The 14,982-nt window shown below is 42.6% G+C and overlaps 1 protein-coding gene across 10 annotated transcripts in view; it reads left to right on the top strand.

Moving 5' to 3' along the window:
- The window catches only part of MAP7D2 (MAP7 domain containing 2), a 459,602-nt gene that overhangs the window by 421,306 nt on the left and 23,314 nt on the right, over nucleotides 1-14,982 (top strand). The window lies entirely within an intron of this gene.

Below are 14,982 nucleotides of genomic sequence, written 5' to 3' on the forward strand. Positions count from 1 at the left end.
GTATCTGAGACATGCAGGCACATCTACGTGATGGCCACCCTATGCTTGGCGAGCACCAATGCCAATTGTAAAAATCTGAAAGCGCACTCAGGGCACATTTTACCCCAGATAATCTTGGCAGCATAGCCCTCAGTCACATTCTTCATGCTATTGCACAGCGAATCAAATAGACTAAGGGCCATATGTACAAACAATAGGAATTAGTTTCTTGATTGCGGTTTGTACAGATTTGCAATTCGGAAATCGCAATTCCAAACTTAAGAAAACTTACAGCTTCAGATACTGGTTCCTAACGGGGTTACAAATAGACCAACCTCATGAATATTAATGAGGTAGATCGCAATTTGTGACCCATTAGGAATCGCAACCATCACAGGGATGGTGGTCTGCTGGGGTCAGAAAACCACATTGTCTGTAATTGTTTTTTGATAAAACATTTGTTTTTTAATGCCCATTTTCCATAAAGGAAAACGGGATGCGTTTGAAAAAATATAATGAAACGTTTGTTTCATTTTTTAAGAGCAGGCAGAGGTCCTTTGGACCACTGCCTGCTTTTTAAAAATGTTTGTTTTAGCGTTAACAAAAGGGAAGGGTTCCTGTGGGGACCTGTCCCCATTTACAAATGTTTAACCCCACCATTAAGGTGTTGTTAAAAAATGAATGTTTTGCAACCATAATTCGGTCACAAAACATTCACACATAGCACAGCAACTCGGTATTTGGAAGAGATGCCCTAAACACGCCCCTTCCAAATACCGCATTGCTAAACACAAAATGCGAATCAGTAACATGTTACATAATCGCAATTTGTGTTTTGTACATATGAAAAAACATTTTTGCAGTCGGAAACGGCTCAATTCTGCAAATCAATTTGTTTCTGGCCTCAAAAAATGCTTTTGTACATATGGACCTTAGTATTTTGGGCAGCCTCAGTCTTGGTGCTTTTAATACATACTCTATTTAGCTCTAAGACATTTCGGTGCAGGGCAGTCACTGAAGCAAACTTTACATCAGTGTCTGTCCTTCAGTGAAATGTAGACCTTACAGCTGTGTTCGAGGCATGTGTGCTGTAGATACACATGCTTTGCATACTCCTGCCATCTAGTGTTGGGTCCATATGTTTGCTAGTTATTTTTCTTCAAATAAGTCTTTTCCAGTCAAGAGGTAAGATGACTCCTCCTTTCGGTAATAGTATGCATGGGCATAAACTCCATTGTTAGATTGTTTTCTTTCCGCCATCGGGTTCAGACGTGTATTGCTGTGCTCCGGTTCTAAACCGTCCTTCGGGTTCCTCTAGGTGCGCAATTCCCTGTACCCTCAACTGTATTGTTATCATGCGCGTTTCTCTCTCTCCACGTATCGATTCAATCAGGAAAGTTTCCATCTTCGTTTGAAAACATCATGAGCGGCCTTCAGGCCTAGCTGCTCCGGTTCAGCCTTCTGGCGATGGAACGGACTCTGTTTCAATTCTGTCCTCGGTGCCACTCGAAGTACCTTCGCACTGACCTACACCAAGTCTGTAACTTGTGCCTCTCACCAGAGCAAAAGGAAGATTGTGAGGCCTGTCTGTCATTCCGATTGAAAAAGACTCTTCAGGATCGTCTGGCTCCATGACGAGAAATGCAGAGACAAAACATTCAACTTACTCCGTATATCTACGGAGAAGAATCCAAACACACAGAAGTGACAGCTGCGGAAGAAGAGGGGGCCTTCTTGGTGCCAGAATCTGATTCCAACTTAAAATTGAATTGGAGTCCGAAGACGTTACAGTGGGACAGGGTGAAGTGAGTACAAAAGCCCCCTTACCCCATAAACTTTCATCCACTAAACATAAGACTTCGGCACCACCTCTGTCTTGGGGCCATGGTCGGCACCGAGACGATGTTTCCGATGCCCCACCCTCGGGCCCAGCACCAAAACAAATAGTCAAGCTTTTGGCTCGGGATCGAGTCGAGACAAATCGTCTTCGGATTCAACACATTCCACTCTGAAAGACAAATCTGGTTCGGAGCCGAAATCTTCCACTTTGAAGGATAAAAGGGACAAGTCCGGTTCGGCACCAAAACCTTCAGCGCCAAAATCGAAAGAAGATCTCCCAGATCCCCGGGAACCAATCTTGGATGTCACCAAGGACAGATTAGATCCGAAACAGAAAAATCTATACATCAACCCAGATACTGGACACATTTTAGCTAAAACACCTTCAAAAAGGAAAGTTAGTTCAGAGGACACTAGGTATAAGATTCCTCTTAAGAAGAAGGACATTGCCACAGGACCTATCCACTCTACTTTGCTATCCCCTCCACCTCCACCATCTTCACCATTGCCACAACTGCCAGCTTCAGATCCACTACACATAGCACCACAGGGGTCTCCTCATACGCAGCCTAAGACATGATGATGGTGACAATGTTCCTTTACCTAAAGATCAATGGGACGATTATAATATTGATCTACCCATGGATAATTACACAGATTTAAACCATGCAAGAATATCACCTCCAAATGATAATGTTTTTTATCAAGAGCTGATTTCAAGGGCAGCAGCTTATCATGGAGTGACACTGCATAAAGAGGCATTAGACTACGACTTTTTATTTGAGACACTAGGGTCTTCACATAGGACTAGTCATAGTCTCCGTATGTTGAAAGGCATAATGAGGCATGCAGATGAGATTTTTAAGGACCCTGTTCATGCCCGAATTTTAACACCCAGGGTTGCCTAGAAATACAAACCATCACCATCTGATCCTGTTTTTATTAAAGGACAGCTACCCTTAGACTCACTGATAGTTTCAAATGCTTGTAAAAGAGGAAATTCACAGACCGCTAAAGATGCACCTCCCCCCGGATAAAGAGTCTACATTAATTGACACATCGGGTAAAAGAGTGGCTGCTCAAGCCGCCAACCACTGGTGCATTGCCAACACGCGCCGCCTACTAGCTAGGTATGACAGGGCACACTGGAACGAGATGGAAGGCCTACTTAAATACCTCCCTGAAGAGCACAAGAAAAAGGCTCAAGAGCTTGTCCGAAAGGGAAAACTTATATCTAATTATTCTATTAGATGTGCTTTAGACGATGCTGACACTGCGCCAGAGAACTTAACACAAGCAGTCTTGTACGTTGACATGCCTGGCTTAGGATTTCAGGTTTTAAACCAGAAGTCCAGCAATCTATTTTAAACTCCCCCTTTGACAAGCAACATCTTGTTGGGCCTCATGTTGATGAGGTTTTAGAAAAGATGAAAAAAAGACACTGACGTGGCGAAATCCATGGGAGCGCTTCAGTCGCCATCAAGCAGAGGCTCCTTTCTCTGGGCCAAAACTACATCCTCAGACCCTAACGCGTCCTCGTATAAGTCTAACACGCAACCCTCTTCCTCTAGAGGCTTTTACAGAGGAGGGTACAGAGGAAACTATTTTAAAGGTAGGGGTAAGAGCACGCCAACTCGAAACTCCCCTTCCCACAATGAACCGTGACTTGACTACACTTCCTCCGATCATTTAACATCTGTCGGGGGAAGACTTCAACAATTTCTTCCCATTTGGAAATCCATAACCACACACAAATGGGTACTAGACATTATCCAACATGGTTATTGCCTGGAGCTCATCAGCAATCCTCCCAATATTTCACCTCACACTCACAAACTCTCATCAGAGCACCTGGAGCTACTCAAACAAGGGGTACAGGCCCTTTTATCAAAAGGAGCCATAGAACCAGTTCCATTACAGAACCAAGGTTCAGGGGTTTACTCCATGTACTTTCTAATCCCCAAAAAGGACGGCTCTTTAACATCAATTTTGGATCTAAGGACGTTAAATCTGTACATACTATCAGAACATTTCCACATGGTCAAGCTTCAAAAAGTACTTTCTGTAGGAAAGTAGGATCTGCTTCTTACGGTTACCCCCACTTTTTGCTTGATGTCTCACTGTTTTTGACTAGTCTGACTGGGATCCTGCTAACCAGTACCCCAGTCTATCTGCTTTCTCCCTTAAATTGACATACATGAACTGTGGTACACTCCAGATTGGATACTGAGGTACCCTTATCAGTCCCTAGTATATGATACCCAGGGCATTGGTACCCCAGAGGCCTCCCATGGACTGAAGCGACTCTAAACACTTAAACAGCTCTAGCCTCTCCCAATACAGCCAGAATTCGAAATATTCAAACTCTGCTACTACAGTTTCAAACCAATCAACACTTAGCAGTCAAGACTTTCATGCAACAGTTAGGAATGATCGCATCATGCATTGCAATAGTGCCTCATGCAAGGTTACACATGTGTCCTCTACAAGAGTGCTTAGCACGTCAGTAAAATCAGTCGCAGGGTCAATTGACCGATTTAGTGTTGGTAGACAGCCGCATCCATCGCTCTCTGCAGTGGTGGAACACACAAAACTTATCAAAATGGTGGCCCTTCATCAACCCTGTTTCACTGATCGTGCTAACAGCAGGCACATCTCTCACAGGTTGGGGTGCCCATCTCCACAATTTCACAATTCGAGGTCTATGGGACAACAAGTACAAACATCTTCACATCAACTATCTAGAGCTTCTAGCTGTGTATCTAGCACTGAAAGCTTTTCAGTCTCACCTCATAGGGAAAGTTGTCCTAGTCCACACGGACAATATGACAGCTACGTACTATGTACAAAAACAGTGTGGGGGGGACACTCTCTGCAACTGTCAGGCCTCTCTCAGACCATTTGGTGTTGGGCAATCCATCATAGAATTCATCTTCTGGCAGAGCACCTCCTAAGAGTGAACAATCAAATTGCCGACCTCTTCAGCAGAAGGGGGCAACAAATACATGAGTGGGAACTTCATCCCCAAGTTCTCCTTCCATACTTTCAAGAATGAAGATTTTCACAAAAAGATCTGTTCGCCACAGTGGACAACTCAAAATCCCTAAACTTCTCATCCAGTTTTCCACACCCTCTATTCAAAGGCAATGCTCTATGGATGAATTGGTCAGGGATATTTGCCTACGCTTTTCTGCCTCTCCCTCTCCTTACATTTCTGGTTCGGAAGCTCAGGCAAACATCCCTCACACTGATTCTAGTGGCTCCCACTTGGGCCCATCAACGTGGTTCACAACACAATTGGAACTATCAGTAGTTCCACATCAAAAGCTGCATCTCAATTCCAACCTTCTCACTCAGAACCATGGAGGAGTCGGACATCCAAACTCCAAGGACGCAATCTTGCAATTTGGCTCCTGAAGTATAGCGTTTGGATACTTAAACTTGCTGCCAGAGTGTATGACTATTCTCAAAGAAGCAAGAACGCCTACCACCAGAGCATGTTATGCAGCAAAATGGAAAACATTTGTTGTATATTGTAATAACAATATTGATCCACTAGTTGCTTCTATTCAAACTATCATTGGTTATCTTTTGCATCTACAGCGTACTAGTCTAGTATACACCTCCGTTCGATTGCATCTGGCGGCAGTAGCCGCATATTTGCAAAAAAGACAACATCTATCTTTGTTCAAATTTCCAGTAATTAAAGCCTTTATTCAGGGCCTTAAAAGAGTAATACCACCCAGGGTACCTACTGCATCAGTCTGGAATCTGAACACTGTGCTGACAAGACTCATGGGTCCACCCTTTTAGCCATTACCCAACTGTCTGTTACAGTTTCTTTCATGGAAAGTTGCCTTCCTCATTGCTATCACTTCATTGAGGAGAGTTGGTGGGCTACAATCATTAACCTTAGAAGAACCCTTCTTTCAACTTTATAAAGATAAAGTAGTTCTTCGCACCAACCAAAAATTACTTCTTAAAGTGGTTTCTGCTTTTCATATCAATAAATCAGTTGAGTTACCTGTGTTCTTCCCTCAGCCTGATTCGGTAGCAGAAAGAGTTCTTCACACACTCTGTCAGAAGAGTATTATTGTACTATACTGAAAGAACGAAAGATGTTCGTAAGACAAAACAACTGTTTGCTGCATTTGCTACATCTCTAAGAGATAGGAAATCCTATCTCTAAATCTGGTATTTACCTGCTACTCTAAAGCTAAAATAACTTTATCTATACCTCCTAGAGCACATTCCACTTGTAAAATAGGAGCGCCTATGGCCTTTTTAGGTAGCATCCCTATAGCTGACATTTTAAGGCAACAACATGGTCCACACCGCACACATTTACCAAACACTACTGTGTGGATGTGTTAGCACGTCAACAAGCCAATGTAGGGCAAGCAGTGCTAAAGACGCTTTTTCAAACAACTGCAAAATCTACTGGTTAGCCACTGCTTTGGGAGAATACTGCTAAATATTCTATGCAAAGCATGTGTATCTACAGCACACATGCCTCGAATGGACTATCCTTCTTACCCAGTAAGCATCTATTCTTGGCATGTAGAGTGTAGATTCACATGCGTCCGGGCACCAGTAGTTGTTGCAGTTTTCATTATTTACATTACATACGCATTGTCATCTCTGTACTACTCACTCACTCCATTCTCACCCTCTTGCGGGAAAACAATCTGGAATCGATGGCCATGCGCACTATCAGCGAAAGGAGGAGTCACCTTATCTTGTGACTGGAGAGACTTCTTTGAAGAAAAACAACTTGCAAACATCCGGACCCAACACTAGACAGCAGGAGTATGCAAAGCATGTGAATCTACAGCTCTACATGCCATGAACAAATGCTTACTGGAAAAGTAGCATAATCCTTTTTGTGTGTGAAGGCTAGTGTTCTGGTTCTCTTCCCCAGAATACCTTTGTTTTTAAGTATTTGTTTATCATTATAAACAGTAAGCAATAAACAGAAGAAGTTTAAACAAATCCCCACACATACCAAGCAGATAGTACAGCAAACCCGTTTGTCATTCATGATAGCTGTGATGACACAAAGTGCATCAATACATATATCTTCATGGTTGAAGACCTCCTAGTTAATCTAATCATAATTAAAAAAAATCCAAAATATAACAGGGGTAGCTGAGGCTTTGGCACATGCTATCCATCATGCTGGGAGTCTATCAGATACACAATCCAGCATTTTACGTGCCACAGACTACAAATTTAAGCCACCCTCTTCATATTCACTGTTTGGTGCACTATCTCTGATGCCACACTCGGCCATTACACTTTTCTGCAGATCTTGCCTCTAATGATTTCTGTTTGGCCCCTCACTTGCCTTCAAGGACACGTTCCTTTATTTGCTAGTCGCAGTTTGGGAGATACTACTATTTTCCACTCCGGCAGTTCAGTCAAAACTCAGATAACCTCCTCCTAGAACATCATTCCCACCGAACATTTCCACCACCATATGCCAAAATGCCTGCTTACGGCATATGGAGCTTCAGTCATCAGGCTGAGGATTATTTACATATAGGCACACCTGTGGAGTTAGTACACCCAATGGATGCATTTATTGTAATTGTATTTTAATTGCATTTATATAGTGCTTCCCACCCCTGACATAGTGTACGAGTTCAAATCTGTCATTCTTGGTTACTGTCCTACAGGCTGCCTATAGTCTCTCCCAATCCCTATCAATGGTGAGTGACCCCAGATCTGCATTGACTCTAGCTGTTAATTTAGCTATGGTCCCAGTCTTGGCAGGGGTCTCCTCCTGCATATGGTTGAAACCCTCTCCCAGCTGACATATTAGCCCATTCAATTGGTGAATCTTCGTTCTTTTTTTTTTAGAATCCGAGCCAAGTCCTAGGAAGCCTAGCTTCTTTATCTGCATACTTCATGAAATTATGCCTCTTGCCCCACATCTGTTGCATAACTCCTCAAATGCTGCCTTCATTATAGATGTTTATAAGAACAGTCAAGCCCGGTGTCTCGGCCTCCTGCATCAATTGTGTGGGCCTAGGCAAACACAGATGTTTTCTAAAAACACAGCAATGGAAATTATATATATTGAAAGTGCCATACCCCCTCTGTTGCCATACCCCCTCTATTGCGCAAACGTTTGCGTATAGCCAAAGCTATACTTTGCGCCTTAGCACCCTAGAATAGTCTCAACAATAGTGCAGCCAAATATTTGTATACTATTGCTTGGATCTTTGTGTGCAAACTTTTACAGCCACACCAATCATAAACTCCATTTAGGTCATTGCTGATGGGTATACCCGCATATGTAAAGGATTCCCCACATACCATTGTAGGCAGGCATTGCAAATTTCTTACATTTGGAACGTGGAATGTGGTACAACAAAGACTTATCCCAGTTCACCTGGAAACCTGAAGCCTTCTTGTAGTCTTCAATAGTGCTCAACATATGGCGAAACACATCCAGGTATCTCTCGCATATAGAATGAAATCATCGAAATATAAGGATATGATGTGGATTATGTTGTCAATGGTTATCCCTCTCTCTACACATTGCTGCTGCAGCAGCTGCACTGCTGGCTCCATTTTAAAGGCAATATCGGGGCAACAGTGGACCCTTGTGCCTTTTTGATTGTCCCATGAGACTAATCTAACATTGGTTTTGAAACAGACAGTTTCACCTGAGTACATAAGCAGACCCATTCTGTATATCCTGGTGTAGGAAACTGGGTTTGTGTTGCAGCCCACACCACACATTTTTACCCCTTTTTAGCTACTAGATGATGTTTTTCAAATATTTCCTTAACTCAAGGTGATGTCACATTGTAACACAATTGGCAAAGTACTTTTTTATCGCTGTAGGTCCCTAGTAAATGGTACCCCTGCTACCTACGGCATAGGATCTAAAGAGGGGTCCTTAAGGACTGCTGCATATCTAATGCCACCCTAAAGGACGCACATGCAAATTCCAGCCATTGCAGGCTGCGTGACATGGTGCAAACCATGAGTGAAAGCCTGACATTGCACACTCCTGTGTGCCATGCCAAAGTCACTGCATTTAATATAAGTAAAGCCCCCCTACAGCAGGCCTCTGAGCCCTAAGGCAAGGGAAATTATATTTTATTTAGAAACATATCTGCAGGAGCAGATATGCCCCTTTGCTGTCTAGTTCTATTACTTGATATTGCAAGTGAACAAGGAACCAATCTTAAGGTACTGGGCACTGGTCAAAATTAGTTCGCCAGCTACATAATGGCTTCACTGAAATCTATGGTGTTTGGTATCAAACACCTCAGATTATTAAACCCACACTGATTCGAGTGATGAATTTATTAATACCTGCACCCTGAGAGTACCTTAGGGGTACCTACCCCCTGAACCCTACAAGTCCTCTAGTGTGCTGACTGACTGGTCCTGTCCAGCCTGCCACCACAGAGAAGTTTCTCACCCACTAGGAGGTGAGAGCCCCGCTCTTGGAGGTTGTAAACAATGCCTGCTCTGGCAGGAGTTACCTCCTCCAGCAGGAAGGCTAGGAAATCAGCATATCAAGGCCAGAGGCTTCAAAGTCTTAAGCCTTTGATATGCAAGCCTGGCTTCCCCCAGACCGGGAGGATGCCGTCCCCTGCCCTGAGGCCCATTTGGCACCAGAACAGGTGGGAAATTTGATTGTCAGGAGGCTTGTCACACTGCCAGGCTTGACATACCTCTAGGGTGGGAAGCCTGAAGTGAACATGAAAGAAAGAATTCCGCCATCATGAGATTGGTGGACTTAGGAGCTCTGGGACAAGATGATGCTCACTGCCCACAGGAAATGGTCATCTAGGAGGTGTAGTGACCCCAGGGTTAAGTATCCCATTGGCTACTACCCTTCACTCCCCTGAACGCCCTGAAATTAAGAATTTAGGTGGCCCCGACACCAGGAAATCTGATTCGACTAAAAAAAAACAAGGAAGAACGAAGGACTGAAGAGAGCAAAAACTGAAGACCTGCACCAAAGATTGGCGCAAAACCCTGCCAGGCTGCTTGCACTTCAACCATTGTATGAGACTACCCATGACAAGAGCTGGATATCTTCCCCAAAACCCTTGGAGGACTGCTTGGCACCTCAGCAACTGGGAAAGATTGCTGTTGGAGCAGGGGAGCTGCTTCCCTGCATCTACAGGCACTGAAAAACATCTGCCCATTTATTGTGTTGCCAGCCATCGGGGCCACTGATGGAATAGCACAACAGGAGAAGGTCTTTGTGCTCCAGGAGGTCAGATACGCACACCCTGCCAAGTTGGGAGACGCCCGGACCCCCAGTAGCCGTATAGCACCAATACCCTGGGTACTGGAGCTGTTGCAGCAACCGAGGCTTGTTGGTCGTCTAATCCAGACTACAATAGCACAAAGATGGGCCTGCTGTCAAGGGACGTCACGATCCACAAGGCCAACAATGAGAGTGCCCTGTTTTCCCTCTTCACCAGGTCATCAAGACACAGAATAAATCTCTGACTACCGCAACCAGACTCCTCAAAGCACCCGTGCCCCACAGCCTGAGTGTGAGGGAGGCGATGGTGCCAACAGGTTCCTGAGAACCTCAAAAGCTGGGCCCACCCTTGGGTTTGGCCAGACTGGTCTCCCATTAGCCGCCTGCAGCCTCTTTATGCAGTGACTGAAAACTGTGTAACTCTTCAGCAGCGTGACCCAGCTGGACAAAGCACCACTGCACACGAGCCTCCCAGGCTGAGTTTGAGTGGACCAATCATGTTCCCGCATCCCCAAGACCTGAGCCCGCCCCCCCCCCCCCCCCCCCCTTTGGGTTCAGCCGGACTGGACCTCCAATCCCCGCTTGCAGCCTCTTTTCCATAGGATCGTTTCCCATTGAAGTGAGCGGGGTACCCAATGTCGAAAAGCACTTCTGCACCCAGACGCCCTTGTGCCGTCCAAGGCGACCTGTTTGTGCTGCCTTGGACCTTGCCCCATTCTCACCTTAAGTCCAGGAGAATAGTCCTGTAAGTCGTTGTTAAGTAACCATATGCAGTATATGTTAAGTCCCCAAAGGATAACATTACCACTTGAAGTTCACAGCATAAGTGTGTTATTGTGACTTAAAAAACGATAACTCTAAAAGTATTTACCTGATTACAATGATCTTGGTTTCAAAATTCACATTAAAATCTGTGTTGTTTTTATAAATAGTCGTTGGATTTCTTTATTGAGTTTGTCTCGTTTACTGACTGTGTGTGTGCAATAAATACTTAACACTATCCTCTGATAAGCATAAACTGCTCGCCCACAGTACCACAAAAGAGAGACTTTGGGTTATTATTTTACCCCTGTAAATCAATATGGGTCTCCTGGACTTTCTGTACAGTGTCCCTTGTTTTGGTACACTATATAGAAAGCCAGCTTCCTACACCTTGCCTAAACCATTCTGTGATAAAATTTCATGCATACACGGTCTAAAAAATATGCTGAATGCTTTATGTGCGCTTAAACATTTTATGACATATGGGGCGTCTCTATACTGCACCTCCTCCAATAGGAGCACTCACCTAGTATTAATTGCTGTGTTGTAATTTGACATTAAGCCCAGTTGGTCCTAATTTAAAATATTCTCTAACTTATTTTACCAGTGTTTTGCCCAAAATATTAACCTCCACATTTTTGTGGACAACGAACATTCGGATTGACAATCCAGCCGGTTCTTCCCAGGTTGTTGAAGTACACCCACGAATGTCTCCCGCATGAGGGGAGCACTTTGGCAAGCATCAACACCTTGTTGAAGACAGCTAGCAACTTAGGCCGTAGCAGATCAGCTATGTAAAATTTTACCCAAATGTATTTGTTTTATAGTCTGATCAATTTCCTGTGTGGTGAGCAGTAAAACCAGTGATTAAAATCATCATTGTCCCACAGAAAATATTTTCATTTTGATTTATTTTATGAAAAAAATGTTAAGAAAAAATTATGTTTATATATATTCAATTTAAACAATTCCTAGAATTTCTATACATAAATATCACATGAGCAACCCCCTCAAACCAAAATATAAAATAGATACAAAAATGACAACCTTAAGATACACACACAGAACATGCATGGCAACAGTACATACATGAAGAGAGAAAAGAAAAAGGAATGTACAATAATGACAAAAATCACAATTAAATTATTTTCACAAACATATGATTTAAGATAGCAAATAGGAACCGTCTTTTCAAAATTATCAAAAAATAGTTGACAACAACAGTTCCTTCGTCAGGGCGCAGAAGATAGAAATCATCAGGTGGTCAAAAGTCCCATCCAGAGTTTCTTTTAATATATGTATATACATGTAGCGTAATCAGGGGGCTCCTTAATGACACAGTTTGTGACCGCATATATATAATCTGTGGACAATAATGAGGAACAAAGCATATATGTAAATATATTAAAAAAAACACTACCAAATATATCTTTTGGAGCTTCCACAACCAAGTAGGACACCCGAATAGTGGAGTCAGAGGAAGTAACCAATCAGATTCCAAAGTAGAATATAAAGATGAGCTATGAATAGCAGACTGAAATACCCCTGTGAGAGAAGAGAAGAATAAAAGAAAAATAAAGAACCCACATATCGGACTATTCTTCTGTGATTTTTAAGAAGACATACTAAAGCAGCTTGAATAGTGTATGCTGATAAAAAAATGGACATAAAACGTCCTGTATCTATACCTACTTCCTTAATGACAGGCCAAAATGAGCCAGCAGTTAAAGGTAGATCGAATCAGACGAAAATACAATGGTGAGAGGGCCCACTAAGAAAAAACATAATGTGACACAATATAGGTGTCAAAAAAATATATAAGAATGATAATTTTCAAAAATATGTATATGCCTGCTTTCAGAATCGGACTTACTAAAGTTCTATGGGTCCTCAGCATATAGAAATATCCGAAGTTAGATCCTATGGTGATTGCCCACGAGTCAATATGCAAACATACCCTGAGGGACAAAAAACAGGTTTCAGTATCTGGTTTCGGTAGTACGCCGTCAGTATCAAATGTATGGTTACAAAATTGGTGCCTAAGAAGAAATAAAAGCAAGTGGAAAAGTAGGACTAACCATCAAGTTACTTACTTAGTCAAAGTATGTTTATTAGGCGTGCCGACAGAGTCCACAATTAGTTCGTGGCCATAAAGTGTGGGGTCATCTTGTACCGAATACTTAGTAGAGGCTGAAAACAAGCGTGACACAAATTAATGGTAGTGTCTACTTGAGACCAGGCTCCATTTTTTAAGTAGATAAATTCTAAAGATGCACTATATCGCGTAACAACTATCTCATACCTGGTGAGTCCTTAATCAAATCCGACGCGTGGGTTTCCAACGTCCGTCAGGGAATCCGTCATCCAAGTGCCGCGCCTGCGTACGTACATACCGAACTGAATAGGGCACACCTGTGTTACGTATTCACACAATGTCGTGGAATACTAGTCAGCACATCTACAAGCGCCATCTTGGGGCTATAAATAAATATTTTTTTATGTATCTACAGAAATAAGGTACCAAAAAAAAAACATAAGATAAAATAAAATAAAAAAATTCCTTATCATGGATCAGATTGACCTAAACAATGGTTGGGACCCATATACATCATATGGATCAAAAGACATAGTCTGGAAAAATAAATGGAAGGTGAGAAGCCCATAGAAGAATCATTATAATAGGGCATTCTGCCAAGGGCAGTGTTCATTGAGTCCTGTAACCGAGGTCTGGAGAGTGTGTATCCAAAACACTTCTCTTTTGCCCCTAAGGCCATTGATGTTATTATCTATGGGATTATGGACTTTTTCTAAGATAATCCATCTAAAGTCAGTGTCAGGATGTTGTTTCTCCTGCCAGTGTTCTACGAGAGGGCCCCTCTTCGTTTATTTTTAATCGCTGATTTGTGCTCGCTGAGGCGGATTCTGAACTCTATACCCGTTTCACCCACATATCCTTTATTGCAGGGGCACAAGATTAAATAAATAACATTGGGAGATCTGCAGTTCGCCATTTCTTTAAGATGGAATTTTTGCTTGTCCCATAGGAGTTCCGTTGAAACCATGGACGTGCTGCAAGCATGGCAATTACCAGTTGCTTAACATCCTCCATTTTAGTCTTAACCAGGATGTTGCGTAAGTTTCTATTTCTGCGAAACACAAACATGGGTTTGGGCACTGGGTTAGACTGTTGTCCAGAGTTTAATATATGCCATTGGGAGCATATCACTTGGCGTAGTTTGTTATTGAGAGTAGATTATCGTGTCATACAAATTAATTTGTTGTTTTCATTGGTATGTTTCTCTTGGAGTTGGGCATCCCTATTGTAATACTTCGCCCTTTTATAGGCATCCCTCACAAGCCTGTGGGTGTATCCTCGATTGATCAATTTGTTGCGGAGTTCCTCTGCATGAGTCTCAAAGTTTCTTATGTTGGTACAGTTTCTCCGCAGCCTTAAGAATTGGTTGAATGGAATACTATCTTTTTGGCTGCGGGGATGGAAACTTTGGTATTGGAGCAAAGTGCTCCTGGCCGTGGGTTTCGAATACAGGGATACCTCAATAATTCCTTCCACCACTTGAATCCAAATGTCAAGGAATTCAATCTTTTGTTTACTGATGTTAGGGCTAAACTTAAGATTGGGGTCACATAGATTGAGCCATAAAATAAATTCGACCAGTTGTTATTCAGGTCCGCTCCACATAAAAAAGATGTCATCAATGAAGCAATGCCAATGTTGTATATTTTCGGCAAATGGTACAATCTCATTAAAAACAAACCGAGATTCAAATTGGCCCATATAAATGTTTGCCACATTTGGGGCAAATGCTGCGCCCATGCTAACACCCTAAATTTGTTTAAAGATGGATTTATTGAATTCAAAGTAGTTGTCTTGGAGTACAATACCTAAACATTCAATAATGAATAGCTTGCCATCAACACTATTGTTTATTTCCAGAGAATTTTGTACTGCTTCCAAGGCACCCTTTTGGGGGATGTTCGTATATAATGCCTCTATATCCATAGATACCAAAGTATCAGTATGACAATTAAACGGGATGCCCTCCTCCAAGAGAAACATACCAATGAAAACAACAAATTAATTTGTGTGATACGATATTCTACTCTCAATAACAAACTACGCCAAGTGATATGCTCCCAAT

The sequence above is a fragment of the Triturus cristatus genome, chromosome 8 (assembly GCF_964204655.1).
Source record: "Triturus cristatus chromosome 8, aTriCri1.1, whole genome shotgun sequence".
Lineage (NCBI taxonomy): Eukaryota > Metazoa > Chordata > Amphibia > Caudata > Salamandridae > Triturus > Triturus cristatus.